The 17,352-nt window shown below is 40.2% G+C and overlaps 1 protein-coding gene across 1 annotated transcript in view; it reads left to right on the top strand.

Annotated features, from left to right (window-relative positions):
- The window catches only part of ubac2 (UBA domain containing 2), a 266,984-nt gene that overhangs the window by 236,121 nt on the left and 13,511 nt on the right, over positions 1-17,352 (top strand). The window lies entirely within an intron of this gene.

The following is a 17,352-nucleotide window of genomic DNA, read 5'->3' as shown; positions in this document are numbered from 1 at the left end:
TAGTGGCTAGCATATTACCACAGATAGAAGATTGGCTGGCTGGCGTACAGCAGAAAGTATGGATAAATTGATTTTTTTTTGATTGGCAAATATGAAAAGTGGAGTCCTTCATTTTACAATTTATGTCAATGGTTTGGATGATGGGAGTGAAGATGTGGTGGCTAAATTTATAGATGTCACAAAGATACGTAGGAAAGTATGTTATGAGGAGGTCATAAGTCGGATGCAGATGGATATGGATAGATTGAGAAAGTGGGTAAAGATCTAATAGATGGAGAATATGGAGATGGTCGCTCTGGCAAGAAAATAAAAGAATTATTAAAATAGAAATGGCTGCAAAATTCTGAGCTGCACATGGAAAGGGGTATTTTTGACAATGAGTCACATTCTAATTAGTGTGCAGGTAAAGCATGTGATTAAGAAGGCCAATGGAATGCTGTCCTTTATTACGAGAAGAACTAAACAGAAAAGTTAGACCTCTCAATGGTTATTCCAACATGTCTTCCTTTTTCTTCAACTGAACCTTCCTTTGGACCTTGGTTGACTGAGCTCTCAGCCATTTCTGACCCAATTCCTGCATCTTTGCCCTGTCCCTGTCTTACCCTTCCAAACAATAAATTGCCTTGCCCTAGATCTCACTTCCCACTTCACCAGCCTCCATCAAGGATCATCCTGTGTTAGCAGGATGTAACCATTGCCCCTCCCCTGCCAGCATTCTGAAAAGGCTGTTCTCTCCACGGTATCCTGGTCCCACTCCTCCATCACTCACAGCATCTTTTCACAATCGCTTGGCACCTTCTCATATAATTGCCGTGTGTGTATCTCCTCCCTCCTCACTATCCAAGGCCTTCAACACACCTTCCAGATGAAGCAGTAATTTACTTAAACTTATTTCAATCTAGTCTACTGTATTCACTGCTTACAATTCGATTTGCCGTACATTGGTGAAACCAAATGTAGACTGGGTGTCAGATAGCTTTACAGCACAACTCTGCTCTGTCCTCAAGAGTGAGCCTGACCTTCCTGTCACTTGTCATTTTAATACACCATCTTGATCCCAGTCTAACATTTCTAACCCTGGTCAGCTGCAGTGTAACAATGAAGTCCAATATAAACTGGAGGAACAGCATCTTGTTTTACCTTAAGCATGTTACAGCTTTTGGGACTGAATCTTTTTGAGTTCACTGGCTCTAGAGAATAAAGTCCATACTCCATTTTGATTCCCCCCCCCCAACCTTCCGGACTAGGTCTCAGTAGAGTCAATCTATTTTCTTGTATTAACATTCACCATTAACACCAACTCTTCACCAATACTTACCTACCACCATTAGTAATTCATTTGCCATATGCTTTGGGGCATCTTTCCTGTCTGTTCCACTTGCTCATCGTTCCACACATTTCTACAACATAAAAAGTACAAGGGGTTTCAGAGGAACACAGTGATCTTGAGAGCTTTGTCCATAAATCCCTGGAGGTGGCAGGGCAGGTTACTGGTGTAGTTAAAAAGTCTTATGGGATACTTGCGTTTATCAGTCAAGCTCAGATTGTTTTCTGTTGAGTAGAGAAGTTTGAAGTGACGTGCCTGATAATGATTATGAGGGGCATGGACAGGAAGGATAGAAAGCAGCTCTTCCCCTGAGTCTATGGGTCTGTAACAAGTACGTTTAGAGGGGATTTCAGGAAAGGGCTTTTCATCCAGAAGGCTGAAATGCACAGCGTGGGAGGGTAGTTGGAGTGGGAAACCTCAAGCGTACTTGGATGAGCACATGAAATGTCATAATATTCAAAGGTATGGGCCTATTGCTGGAAGATGGGACCAGTGTAGGTGGTAGTATTTTTGGTGGTACAGACTTGATGAATTGAAGGGTATATTGTGTACTGTATGATTCAGGATGTTTGATTCTATGAAAACTCAGAACTTTTCTAGCCTCCTTCAGTTCCAGCAAAGAGGTGTATTGGATTTAAAGTGTTAACTGTCTCTGGCTTCATTCTGCCCAGGTACTGCTTTATCTGTTGAGGTTTCTTCTGCATTTTTGCTTTTATTTATAAAAATTAAGAATGTTATGCTTCAGTTATATAGAGCACTGGTGAGATCATGTCTCAAATATTGTTTGCAATTTGGTGTCCTTGTTTAAGGAGGGAAGGAAGTCAATGAATTGGAAGTGGTTCAGAGGAATTGATATCTGAAATAAGCGGGGCGTTTGTTGAGGAAAGTGTACAGACCGAGCAATTTCCATTGGAGTTTAAAAGAGTCAACGGTGAATTGACTGAAGTATATAAGACCTTGAACAGTCTTAACAAGGTGGAAATCAGAAGTATTTTTCCTCTTATGTTGCATCCAGAACTAGTTATACTATTTAAAAATTAGGTCAGAGGTGAGAATTTCTTTTCTCTTCGAGACATGGAAATCTGCCTGAGAAAGCAGTGGAGATGAGGATTATTAAATAGTTTTAAAGCAGCAAGTGGATAGATTCTTATTAGACAACAGAATCAAAGATTAGCAGGAATGGGATTGTGGAATTCAAAACATGAGCAGATCAGCCATCATCTTATTGAATGTGGGGACAGCAAGAGGTTCTGAAGAATTCATTTCTGGTTGAAATTCGTGTGCAAATCCCCTAAGCCATTGGTCCTCATTTGTTAGGTTTGAGGCACTATGCCCTGCTACTTATTCAGTACAGGACTGCAGATAGACATTGAACATTACTAAGTTGCATAAGTTAATTCTGTGATGGCTGTGTCTATTGAGATTCCTTCACAACTATCCCTTATAAGAAACAAATGTATTCTTGTTAACCTTAAAACAAAAGAGGTTAATCTAGCAGCATCAAAATTATAAGTATGCAAACCTGCTGATGCATTTGATCACCCCATCTAATTTCAATACTGTCATGTTAACAAAAGCAAGGTTAGACTTATGCAGTTCTTATCATCACGTGAACCACCCACAGCATAGATAGCCAAAAACCTAACTGCTCAAATGATTCATCGGAACATCTTCAAGTAAAACAGGCTAGAAACTTATGTTCTGTAAAATAACAGAGGAAGGCATGACTCAGTGTTTCTTGTCTGGCTTTAGAGAATTACCCAGCCAAACTCCCTCACTAAAGAAAGAAGGATCCTGCAAATACGTAGCAGCTTGCAGAATTTCTGTATGTCCAAAGGCACTTTAAAGCAAATTAAGTACTTCTTGAACGGTTGCTGCTCTTGAAATTTCAGAAATGCAGCAACCAATTTTGCATAAAGGGAGTTCTGAAAAATAGCTGTGTGATAAATAATCAGCTAACCTGTTGTAGTGCTGTTGTTTGAGAGATATATGTTGGCTTGAAAACGGAAAGAACCCCCACCACACTTCTTCAAAATAGTGCGATGAAATCTTTAAAGTCACCCTGATACAGTTTTGGCTTAATGTCTCATCTGAAAGCCAACAACGCTTGATAATTTCGTCCACTTTTGTTTTTGGGTCCCTTTGGAGCGGTACACGATTGCATTATTGTGTGACTCAGTGCTGCCCATAAAGCCAATACTGACGCTAAAACCATGAAATGCATGCTCCAGTCTTGATATATTTTGAGCTAAAATATTTGAAGTTATATAACAATTTGAATTGAACAAGCAAACTGCATTTCACAGTTGAAATTCATTGCTGAATGAGTTGAACGATCAAATAATTTGAATCAATTAGTCGAAGCATCCAAAGATAAATTGGATGGAAGTTTTGCTTAAACTGTGCAAAGAACTTGAAAATGTGTGAATGTAATAGAATTGCCCTGTTAGACATGCTCAATAAACATCTGCTCAACCAAAACTATTGATTTCATTCTACTTCTCTCAAAGTTGCATTCATCCATCATTCCTGTTTTTTCTGATTTACATTGCACTCAGGTCCAGTCACCCCATAAGTTCAAAATTCTTACCCTTGTGTTCAGATCCTTCCCCGCTGCCTTCCTACTTCAGCCACCTCCTCTAGTCCTCCTAGAATTGTGCTTTCATTTAATTCTCTCTTCTTCTGCATTCACCACTTTATAATCAATCTACAACTGATGGCTATGCCTGCAGCTGCCTAGGCCCTAACTCAGCAATTCCCTCCCTCATTCCCACTTCTCCATCCTTCTGTAAGTTGCTGTTTAAAACCTATTCCTTGGATCAATTGCTGATAACCTGCCCGAATATCTTCATTCTGCAGCTCAGTGTCAGATTTGGTTTGATAGCATTATGTGAATTGTTTTGTGATGTTTTACAATGTTAACCTATAGAAATGCAAGTTGTTGTTGTTAGGCATTGATTCATATGAACAACTCCATACTTCAGCTGTTAACATACTTCAGTTTGGGTGTAGTCATCAAACTAATATTCATACTGTGCAAGCACAGAAGCACTCTGACAAGTTAGCCAGATTTGTCTGTTCAGACAGTGTACAAAACAACCAAGAGATGGTACAGGAGATTACAAGTGTGATTTTACATTCTGCCATTATAGGTGCGATTTGTTCAATGCCGTTTGTAGTTTCCCCTTTAGAGCCATGTTTTGCTAATCGGTGTTTTTCAGTTTCATGTTGCTGGTAGACCTTTGCAGTTAAGATGCAGTGAGATAAGAGTCATAGAATCATATAGCACAGAAGGAAACGTTTGACCCATTGTCCTAGTTCTTTTTTTTAATACAGGGTCATACAAACATAGAAACAGACCCTTCGGTCCAACTCGTCCATGCTAACCAAGTTTTCCAAACTAACTAGTCCAACTTGCCTGCATTTGGCCCATATCCCTCTAAATCTTTCCTGTTCATGTATCAATCCAAATGTCTTTCAAATGTTTTAACTGTACCTGCACCTACAACTTCCTCTGGCAGTTCATTCCACACATGTATCACCCTGTTCTTGGAGCTGTCCAATTGGTCTCTCATAGTCTCCACTTTCTCCTGCGAAGGGAGGGAGATGGGAAATATTTTTGTGCTACAAGTTATGAATCTAGAAATATGCGTTATTTAAAAGGGTGGTGGAGGTAAATTCCATACTAAGTTTGAAAAAGAATTGAATGAAGAATTGGGAGAAAGTGGGACCAATTAGATAGATTAGATTAGATTCCCTACAGTATGGAAACAGGCCCTTCGGCCCAACAAGTCCACACCGACTGTCCGAAGAGTAACCCACCCAGACCCATTCCCGATCCTATATTTACCACTGACTAATGCACCTAGCTCTATGGACAATTTAGCATGGCCTATTCACCTGACCTGCACATCTTTGGATTGTGGGGGGAAACCGGAGCACCCGGAGGAAACCCACAGACACGGGGAGAATGCGCGAACTCCACACAGACGGTTGCCTAAGGTGGGAACCGAACCAGAGTCCCTGGCGCTGTGAGGCAGCAGCGCTAACCACTGAGCCATCGTGCTGCTCCAGTTTTTCAAAGCTTTTTCAAAGAACCAACACAAGCATATTGGTAGTATCACGCTAGAAGGTAAGAGAGAACTGCAGCATTTGCCTTTTGACAGACTTGGAACATTTTAGCTTTCTCCGGTAGCTGCTATTGCCCCTGCTGTGTTAAATTTCCAACTTTCAGTAGGACTCTATTCTCCTAACATTAACCTTGATTGCAGGTTTTGGGATGGCATGGTTTTCTCATCTCAAATAGGTGTCATTTAAGTTACTTTCCTGGGAATTTATGTGTAATCAGATCCACCAACCCTCAGTCTCACAGACAAAAGACATCTTCCAAGTACGGAGCTCATGTTGACATAAGCAAGAAGACATAAGAACAGGAAAAGGCCATTCTATACATTAAACCTGCCCCATCATGCATTAAGTCATGGGCTGATCTCTATCTTCGCTCCACCTACCTGCATTGGTTCTACAACCATGAATTAATAATCCCCCTGTTTTGAAAAAAATTAATTGATACTCAGCACCAACAGTTTTTTGAAATGCTTCTCAATATTGTCAGCTGCAGCTGAGTGAAGTGAGTACCACCATGGGTTGCTTACTCTGTTGGCTGAACCACTGGTTTGCAATGCAGAGTGACACCAGTAGGTGTGTTCAATTCCTGCACCAATTGCAGGTCACCATGAAGATCTCACCTTCTGAATCTCACTCCTCACCTGAGGCATGCTGACCCTTAGATTAAACCAACACCAGTCATCTCTCTCTTGTGAGAGAGCAGCCCTATTGCCCTTTGGGATTCTGACCCTAACCCAAACCCTAATCTTTTTACAAAATCTAAGCAGGAATTTCCAAACCAATACTCATGGCAAGCCACAATGTCATAAGTGCCATCTTTCAGATGAGGTGTGAAACTGAGGCCCAATCTGCCACCAAAGACAGGTGTAAATGATCCTGTTGCAATATTTTTTTGAAAATAGGAACTTGAGCTAATTATCTGATCAGTATCACATTGCTGTTTGTGGCCAGTTGCTATGCAATAATTGTCTGCAATAATTTACAATAGAATTTACACTTTTGACAAAAAAAAGTTGATTGCCTGGGTTTTGACAAGGTCATGAAGAGTGCTGGAGGAAGAGGAGGGTTAGGGGTTTTTTTTCTCTCATTACCACAAAGCAAAGGTTTGGTACCCTTTAGCTCTAAAAAGTAATCAAATGTTGCAGATAAGTAAGTAATTTTGTTTAAGATCATGAAGTTTCTTCGGCTTAGCTTATTGCATTCTGACCTAGATTGTATGGGTGTCAGCTGAAGTGAGGTTTTCCTGTGTAGATTTCTTTCTCAGAAAAGGAATATTTGTGCTGATAAATGGCAAAAGAAAACACACTACACTCAATGCTGAATTAACTGTCCGAGCCAATGTTCCCTCCAACTCTTCTTTGTGCCTGGTTGGCCCTAGGGTTCATGCACCCATATCTCAACTAACAGCTCATTGAGGGATTGCTGCACTGTCAAGGGGTTGTCTCTCAAATGAGACATTAGACCGTGGCCCCTTCTTCCAGTCCAAATAGATATGGAAGATCCTGTGGCACTATTTCAATAAAAAGTAAGGAGGTTCTTCCCCAAAATCGTGTCCAATATTTAACCTTCAGTTAACATCACAGAGTCAAATTATCTGGTTGTTATCACGGTGCTTTCCATAGAAACTTGCTATGGATAAATTAGCTGCTGTGTCTCCTATATTACAACAGTGACTGCACTTCCAAAATATTTTATTAGCTCTAAAGCACTTTAAGATGTTCGGGGCTCAGGAAAGATGGCATATAAATGCAAGATTGGCTTTTTTGATGTTTCTTCAACTCTTTAATATTGTTGTACAGCCATATGCACACAAACAGCTTAGAGCAAGCATCGATCTGAGTGCTCATCCATTTGACACCATTTAGGGAAGATTTTCTTGTATTAGTTACATCGAGTGGATTCGATGGGCCGAATGGCCTTACTTCCACTCCTATGTCTATGTCTCATGGTCTTATCTGTCCTGTTGTTGCAGTTGGTGATTCATCAAACAGGGATATGGTACAAGGAGAAGCTTTAATTCTGCAGAAGAATTTCCTGTTGTCTCATAATCTTGGGTACAGTTTTCCATAATAATCACTCCTCCTCATCCTCATCAATTTGTTGTCAACAGCAAAATGTAATATTATTCACAGATCTTAAGTCCAAAGCTTGTAGTTTGACAATAAGTGTCAGAAGAACCAAAGAGGATACATTTGTTATGATCTGCCTGCACTGCCTGAAGGGGTGATGAAAGCAGATTCAATAACTTTGAAAAGGGAACTGGATATATAAACAAAGCTGAAGCACTTTACAGGCTGTGGGAATGGAACTGATTAGATTACTGTTAGGAAGAGATAGCATAGGCATAGTAGACCGGTGAACAGCACCCAAAACCTCTGACTATTCTAAATAATTTTCTTTTGCCCCTAACCTTTGACCTTTGTTCTCCACCCTACCTGTCTACAAGGCAGCATTATTTGTGTGTTATCTTTGCCATGCATCGGCTCAGTGCTTTTGCTGATACGTTTTGAACATCGATATACTACATCCTCTGCGTCTCCGTTATCTTTACTCTGTTATTTCCTTCAAACAATTCTATAAGATCGGTCAAGATTGAACTATGTTTAGAATCTAAGGTAACTGACCCTAATGAGCTCGTTTCTTCATGCCCTTGGTAATTCATCCCCTATACAGTCTGTTAGTTCAGAATTATAGTAAAGCAAATTGACTTAATTTCTTCCAAAACTGGCAGTCAAAAGTATAAGCCAGTAAATGCAGATAAAACTTCAGTACCCAGAAAGTGGACAGAATTTGGAACTTGCTACCAGAAAGAGTGGCTGAGTGAATAAAATAAATATAGTAAATGAGGGTGCATGAAAACCATAGAATAATATAGCACAGGAGGAGGCCATTCAGTCCACGGAACCTTTGTTGGCTCATTAAAAGACCAACCAGTTATTCCTGCAGCTTTGCAAGGAATTTTCTCCCTCACATGTTTATCCATTTCTCTTTTCAAAGTTTCACTCCAGATCATACTAATTTGTGTACATTTTATTTTCTTATTGTTCTTTTGACAGTAAACAGTGTCTTCTGGTCCCTGAGGGAAATGGCTTTTAATTTACCTTATCAAAACCCTTTAAGAAATGTGAAAGCAACAAATTAATCTGTTAACATGGTGAGCTGAAGATGGGGATGGAGCAGGCCTGTGTGGAGTATTAACAATGACATAAATCAGAGATGACCAATGGCCTGTTTCTGTGCTGTAACATTTTATGTAAAATGTTGAAAATGTAATTTCTCTTCTGGAGAAGCACCAGGATAATTCTATCCAAGGGTATAGAAAAAAAGTGTTGAAAAATGTTTCAAAGTTCAGTATTTTGTTCTGTGGCTGTATTCTTATGGTTGCTGGCTCTATTTAATGGTTCAACCATCTCTTACCCCTACCCATCCACCTTAGTAAGATAGCCCTACCTAGTCAATCTTATTGTGAGTTTAAAATTTCTACTATGAGAAATTTCAAATTATTAAAGGAACTTAATCAGCTTTACCAACTATGAAGTGGACTCTGTAATGAATAATGTTGAGAGTATATTGCTGGAAAAGCACAGCAGGTCAGGCGCCATCCGAGGAGCAGGAAAATTTCGGGCAGGAGCCTTAATCAGGAATGAGGCTGGGAGCCTCAGGTGGAGAGATAAATGGGAAGGGGGTGGGGCTGGGGAGAAGGTAGCTGAGAGTGCAAAAGGTGGAGGTGAGGGTAAAGGTGATAGGTCGGAGAGGAGGGTGGAGCGGATAGGTGGGAAGGAAGATTGACAGGTGGGACAGGTCATGAGGGCGGTGCTGGGCTGGAAGATTGGAACTGGGGTAAGATGGGGAGAGTGGAAATGAGGAAACTGGTGAAGTCCACACCAGTTTTCCCCTCCCCCCACTTCATGAGCTGTATCACCTGTCAATCTTCCTTCCCACCTATCCACTCCACCATCCTCTCCGGTCTATCACTTTTATCCCACCTCCATCCACCTTTTGCACTCTCAGCTATCTTCTCCCCACCCCCCCCCACCCCTCCTATTTATCTTTCCACCCCCGAGGTTTCCAGCCTCATTCCTGATGAAGGGCTCCTGCCCTAAACATCGCTTCTCGGATGCTGCCTGGTCTGCTGTGCTTTTCCAGCAACACACTCTCAATTCTGATCTCCAACATCTGCAGACCTCTCTGTCTCCTCTCTAATGAAAAATCCTCTCCCACAGCAGTTTTCAAACTAGTAAAATTGTCTCAAGTCAGAATATATCTACAGCTAAATTGTAACAGAAGAAATCTTTTTAAGTTAATATCAGCACTATGAGAATTCTAGGATATTGTCTGTGTGTGAGCTTGTGAGTATTTAAGGTCTGAAGCTGCAACTTTGTTGTAATTACTCATGAATATTTGTTGTAAGAATCAATTCTGATTTACAACATAATGCATACTGTATTGTAGAATAACAAGAATAATTATAACATGTACATGCACCTGACCTGCTGAGTTTCTCCAGCACTTTTTTTCCAATTAAAAATTGGGATGACTGAAGCCATTATCATTGAACAGTTCTGCAAACTTTATTCACAGCTGTTGATTCACTGTCTTTCTTAAGCAATTTCATGAGGCCAAACCAGACGACTTACAACCTTCAAATTACATTTTATCACCTATTTCCACCTCTCCATCAGTCCCTGACAACTCCCTCGCATCAGCTGTCTGCTGCTGCACCCATCCACCATGCCTTTGTTACCTGCAGATTTGACTATTCCAAAGCACTCCTGGCCATTCTTTAACATTCTACCCTCCATAATCTTAAATTCACGTTAAACGTTGCTTGTCACAGCAAGTCCCATGCACACGTCTCCCCGTACTCGTAACCTACTTTGGTCTTCAGACAAACAATGTTAAATTCATAACCTCCTTTTCAATCCTTTGATGTCCATGCCCTTGCTAATCCCTCTAACCACATCCAACCCTACAATCTTTCGAGATCTCTGCACTTTTCCGATTCTGGCCTCTTGTTTATGTTTGATCCTGTTGCTCCATAATTGGTGGCCTTGCCTTCAGCTGCTTGGAGGTCTGAAATTCCTTCCTGAACTTTCTATCATCATACAAATCACACCTTAAAAATTTTTTTTGATCAAATTTTTGATTACCTATCTTAATATCTCCTTGTGTAGCTCAATGTCAAATTTATTTAGTAATGTTTCTGTGAAGGATAGTGAGTTGCTTTGCTACGTTAACAGAGCTATAAAATATATGCAATTACATAACATTGCTGGTCATATCCTATTGCTCCGTGTTACCAATTAAACAAGGATTAAAGTCTAGTTTAGCCTAATTATGAAAGTGTAGAACTTAGTTAATTATCAACATTTTCACATAGAATGCAAGCAAATTTTCTGGATATAAGATTTCTGTAGCATTTAAGAAAGATGGACTATTATATGTAAGCTTGGGCAATTTAGGTCGGAAAATTACCTTTTATGTTTAACCATTGTTTTAAAATTGAGAGAATGTTTTCTCCCTTCTTTATTTTGACTACAACAGCCATCAGACTAATTACAACGCAGATGTAAGTAGCTTGCCTAATTCAAGTATTCCTATACCATGGTCCAGCCTTCCCTTTAATGTAGAGACATAAGACATCCCATAGCTCTAAATTGAAGTAAAGCAGCAGAGTTTCCCTACTGTCTTGAGGCAAATATTTATCCCCAACCTCATCCAGTCCTCATCCTGTTTGTAGGTAAGGTTCATTGGTATAAGTGACCAGGCATTTTGCTATGATATTACTAAATGATTGTTGCCCGTGACAGATTGTGTTTTGACTTGCAATTTAACGTTGACACTTTGAAAGCCTTAAAAAAAGATGATGTGTTGTATGGGGTGGTGGGGCTGTAGCATGAGACCTGTGTTTTTCCGAAGGCATAATAAGTTGTAAGTGAATTGTTTTGCCTATCCGATATTAGTCCTTAGTACAACTTAGAGTGATAGATCTGAAATCTTGATTATGTGTGTCCAACTTTTCAAACTTTCTTGGTAGACACTGACTCATTCAATTATAATTTCTGTGAAAAGAAATTTGTCAAAACAAGTTATAATTCCACTTTCTCATTGCCAAAGATAATAGGAGGAAGAGAATTTGCCCTGCATTTCAATTTGTTTCAACAATTTCAGCTTATATCACTGCTTATTCTTAGTAAAAATAAATGTTCCAATGCATTGCTTCACAGTTGATGTTGGATTCCCAGTTGCTGGCATTTTGTAGGTGAGGCTTAATTATATTGAATTCTGATCCATCAGTGTCAATTTAAAACTTTATATCCTTGTTTTCAAAACCCACCATGACTTAACCTTCCCTGACTCTGAAACCTCATCCAGCCACCTCTAAGATATCTGGACTCCACTCCTTCTGGCTTTCCTACTCTTTCCCATTTTTAATTGATTCAGCATTTTTGAATTTTGGTGAATCATTGGTGAACTTGTCCCTACGCATTGACATTCTTTCTGCCCAATCTTTTGCTTCTGTACCTCACTCTCCTCCTCTAAGACACTCCTGTGTCTTTACCAAACAGATACCTATCTCTTAATTTCTCTTTATGGTGTCACATTTTGTTTAATAACATTTTTGTGAAGTGATTTGCGAAGCTTTGCTATGTCAAAGATCCTATATAAGTGCATGTTATATTGTTGGGGCAGTAATTGTAATACTTGTAATAATTGTAAGAAACAGGCGAAATGCTCTTACCCTGTTCATGTATATCTCAAAGTGGCTGCTTCAAAGCTGGCGCTGTAAGAAATTTGCTTGTGCCAAAATTAGGAGGAATGTGGCCAGGAGCAGGTAGGTGGGACTAGCTTAGTTTGGGATTACACTCAGCATGGACTGGTTGGACCAAAGGGTCCATATCCATGTTGTATGACTCTATGACTTGTCTACAGAGCTATTAATAAACACAAAATGCAAGCATACTCATTAAACTGACTGTTTGCGCCCCATTCGCCATTTGATTTAATAATTCACTTCAGCCTGTTTAAAGTACATACCACACCTTGGTCTATTGAATATGACAGAAAGAGGCCATTCTGCCCATTTGCTCAGTGCTACTGGTTATTTTCTCCTGAAGAATCACTGCGTCTCATTGCACTTTTCCATACAATCTGTGTTCACTTCTTTCTCAAAATCCATGAAATTTCCATTTCAAAGGATTTCATTTCAACACGACCTGGGAGACTAAATGTTTTGTATTCTAACCACTGTCTGCATAAAGTAAATCCAGTTACAGCTTCAGTTTGTTTTGCTGTTACAGTAAATGTGTGACCTCTTTTAACCATCTCTCCAAAAATCCCAAGTTATTATTATTTATTTATATAATCCATCAGAATCTTGACGACCTCCATCATCTCACAGCCATCAGATCCAGGATAACATTGATATTATATTCCAACACAATGATAGAAATTGACAACATCTTGAATATTTTTGTTCTACTCTTCACCAGTCCTCCTCGCTGTTCTGTGACAAGATAGTCGATTGTTTTTCTGTTATTGCAAACTTGCACTTTCTGCATGTCAAATAAAAGTGGTGACTTCAGTCACTCAACCTGACCTTTTCATCTCACGTAATAAAGCACTGAATTTTCATGCAGACTGGATTAATCCAGTAGAAAGAACATGATTGCAAGTGGGCAAAGTTTTTATTTGCTTGGCATTTGTATTGAACCAACTGCTCATGTTGTGAGAAATATGGCTCCTAAATCCAGAGATAAAATTGATTTGACAATAGAAGGCAATTTTTAATGTCTATTAATTGAAAGGTGGGAGATAATTTTGAGTCTGTTAATTTCTTCACTTCCATTTGCATTAACAGTTCTTTCATTTCCTCCTGGTCTAACTGAGCTTTTGTGCTTCCATGTGCCCGAGTTAGACTTTCTGTTGGCACTTTGCCAATTATGTAATAGAGGACAATGTTAATTCATTTGCTTTTTCCACTGAATAGCTTTTAGAGTACTCTTAAATAACAATTCCTTTGATAACATTCAGTTCAACTTTTACTGTATCAGTCTTTTGATAATCAATCATTCTTCTTCATGTGGTGTCCAACAGCACCTTACGTACATTTTTAAAACGTTTTCACTGTTGTGTTATAAAAAATAAGGCAGCTCATTTGCACACAATGTACCTACTAAAAAGTAAGATCTTAACTAAATAAGATGTTTTAATGATATCCATTGAGAGATAAATAATGACTGGGATGCATGCTTTTATTCAAGATAATGCCAAGGATCATTTTGCCGCAGTTTTACATGTCACTTGGGAGACATTTTCTTACTGCACTGATTTTGATGCTTAGGTCTCTGGGATTGAACTTGAGCCCACAACTGTCTGATTTAATACAATCGCACAATCCACTATACACCAGATACCGATGATCATTACAAGGATGTTGCCAGGATTGGAGAAGCCGAATATGCTGGGGCTGTTTTCCCTGGCGCGTCGGAGGCTGAGGGGTGACCTTATAGAGGTTTATAAAATCATGAGAGGTCTTTTCCCTGGGGTGGTGGAGTCCAGAACTAGAGGGCATAGGTTTAGGGTGAGAGGGGAAAGATATAAAAGGGATCTAAGGGGCAACTTTTTCACACAGAAGGTAATGCTTGTATGGAATGAACTGCGAGAGGAAGTGGTGGAGGTTGTTACAATTACAGCATTTAAAAGGCATCTGGACGTGTATATGAATAGGAAAGTGTCAGAGGGATATGGGGCAAGTGCTGACAAATGGGACTAGGTTAGTTTAGGATATCTGGTCAGCATGGGCGAGTTGGACGTAAGGGTCTGTTTCCGTGCTGTACATCTCCATGACTCAATGACATACCATGCGCCGTACATGTACAGAACAGTTGGTTATTGCTTCAGGTATTATCTGAGTAGTGAACTTCATCTTGAATATAAATTTTCACAGAACCTTATTTGTAAACAGTACAAAACATTAGCTATCTTGCTGCCCAGTAAAAACTGAAGACATTGCAAACAATAAAAGAGAATGGAACTTTTGTATGTATCTGGTTTCTTTTTGAATCTTACTCTCCTGCAAGAAGCAATATGGCAATGACAAAAATCTAAGTATTATGGTTAAGTTTTTGCTCATTGTCTTCATGCAATCCTGTAGAACCTTATGAGGCAGCAGTAAAGATGAAGGTCCAAAGTCACATAGTATTGTAAGTTTTACTTGTTCTCTTAACCGCATTAGTTGGCACTTTTCCAAATTTTAACAGGGCAAGTTATATAATTGTCTACCTTAATGGTAACCCTAACCTTACCAATGGTTTGGTATAGATTTTTGAAGACAATTTCAATGATTTTTTTGTGAGAAATCAGACGATACCAGGTTATAGTCCAACAGGTTTATTTGAAATTACAAGCTTTCAGAGCATTGCTCCTTCATCAGATGGACTGAGGGAGAAGCACATAGGCACGGAATTTATAGGCAGAGAGGTCAAAAGATCATAGAAATGGCATGAGTGGATGTCAACAGGTCGATTAATAACAGGCAGATGATCAAGAGCGTCAGACTGTGTAAGTAAAGTGTCAACCGCTGAATAACAGGCGAAGGGATGACCTATAATCTGATTAAACGAGGCAGAAAGATAATTCCAAAAAATTAAAAATAAGGTGGTGCTGGAGACAAACCAAATGACTGGAATAACATAATAGATACAAGAGTTGCATGCCGAAGGCCTAACCAAAGTAATGAATAATCCAAAATTGTACAAACTAGTTAAGTTAGAGAGATCATAACAATTTTTCAAGGTGATAGTGTCAGAACAGAACAGTAAGGAAGATTTTATGGATATAGGATGTATGATGGGGTTGCAAGTAGTGCACCATGAGCCCAAGATTACAGGTGAGGCCGTCCTGGGTATGAAACTTGGCAATCGGTTTCTGCTCGACAGTTGTGCAATGTTGTGTATCTCAAAGTCCACCTTGGAGGACTCTTACCATGTTAGGGTTTGGCTATGGTTTGAAGGCAAGAAGTGGAGGGCTCGGGATATCTTGGTGAGATGTTTGTTGTCATCAGTGACATGTTGAAAGCTGCAAAGAACCTGGTGCAATTTCTTCACTCAGGGGAAGTACTGGACGATGAAGAGTACTCTATCGGTCGTATCCTGTGTCTGTCCTCTGAGGAGGACGTTGCAGTTTTTTGCTGTGGCGCGTGGGAACTGGCAATCGATGCATTGAACATCATTTCCTGTTCTTATGAGGGCATCTTTCAAAATCTTTAATTATCCGTTACATTCCTCCTTTCGTGAGCAAATCCCGTGTATGCACAGGGCTTATCCGGGGGGGGGTGGTGATGTGAGTTTGTACTTCTGTCACTTCCATCCTAAATGTGTTAAAGAGGCCATCCCCTATGGACAAGCCCTGTGCATACACAGGATCTGCTTAGATGAGGAAGAATGCAATGGACACTTTAAGATTTTGAAGGACACCCTCATAAGAACGGGAAATGCTGCTCAACTCATCGATCACCAGTTTCCAACTGGTGCCCCAGTGAAAAACCATAACAACCTCCTCAGAAGACATGTACAGAATATGTTTGATACAGTACCCTTCATTGTCCAGTACTTCCCCAGAGTACAGAAACAATGTCATGTTCTTCGCAGCCTTGAACATGTCATTGATGACGACGAGCATCTTGCCAAGTTCGTCCCTACGCCTCCACTTCTCGCCTGCAAACAACGACCAAACCTTAAACAGGCCATTGTTACGCAGCAAACTACCCAGCCTTCAGGGCAACATCGACCACGACACCACACAACCCTTCCATGGAAACCTCTGCAAGACATCATAGATCATCGACATGGATACTACTATCACACGTGGGAACAGCATCCACCATGTACACGGCAGATACTCATGTGACTCGGCTTATGTTGTCCATCTCATATGCTGCAGGCAAGGATGCCCCGAGGCATGGTACATCGGCGAGACCACACAAACACTATGGCAATGGATGAATGGACACTGCGCAACAATCGCCAGACAGGATGTTCCCTCCCAGTTGGGAAATACTTCAGCAGTCAAAGGTGTTCAGCCTCCGAGTTTTGGGTAAGGGTCCTCCAAGGCAGCCTTCGAGATACACAACAACACAGAATCACCGAGCAGAAACTGATAGCCAAATTCTGTACCCATGGCGATGGCCTCAACCGTGATCTTGGATTCATGTTATGCTACTTGTAACCCCACCTGTTCTGTGTCCGTAAAATCTTCCTTGCTGTCCTGTTCTGACACCATCACCGTGATAAATTGAAATGATCTCTCTACTTTAATTCATTTGTACTGGCGAGCTTTGAGAAGATTTGTAGCTCAGGTTGAGGTTCTGGATGTAGGTTTGCTCACTGAGCTGGAAGGTTCATTTCCAGACGTTTCGTTACTCTACTAGGTAACATCTTCAATGGGCCTCCGGGCGAAGCACTGTTGATAATTCCTGCTTTCTATTTATATGTTTGGGTTTCTTTGGGTTGGTGATGTCATCTCCTTTGGTGATGTCATTTCCTGTTCATATTCTCAAGGGGTGGTAGATGGGGGTTTAACTCAATGTGCTTGTTGATCGAGTTCCGGTTAGAATGCCATGCTTCTCGGAATTCTTATGCGTGCCTCTGTTTGGCTTGTCCTAGAATGGATGTGTTGTCCCAGTTGAAGTGGTATCCTTCCTCCTCTGAATGTAAGGATACTAGTGAGAGAGGGTCATGTCATTTTGTTGCTAATTGATGTTCATGTATCCTGGTGATTAATTTTCCAATGTAGTGTTTGTTGCAATCCTTGCACGGTTTTTTTTGTACAGTTTTGGATTGCTTATTATTTTGATTAAAACCTCAGCATATGGCTGGTATAGCTATCATGTTATT

This window comes from Hemiscyllium ocellatum, chromosome 6 (genome assembly GCF_020745735.1).
Source record: "Hemiscyllium ocellatum isolate sHemOce1 chromosome 6, sHemOce1.pat.X.cur, whole genome shotgun sequence".
Classification (NCBI taxonomy): domain Eukaryota; kingdom Metazoa; phylum Chordata; class Chondrichthyes; order Orectolobiformes; family Hemiscylliidae; genus Hemiscyllium; species Hemiscyllium ocellatum.
Note: the sequence above shows the minus strand (reverse complement) of the source record. Positions and strands in the feature narration are given on the sequence as shown.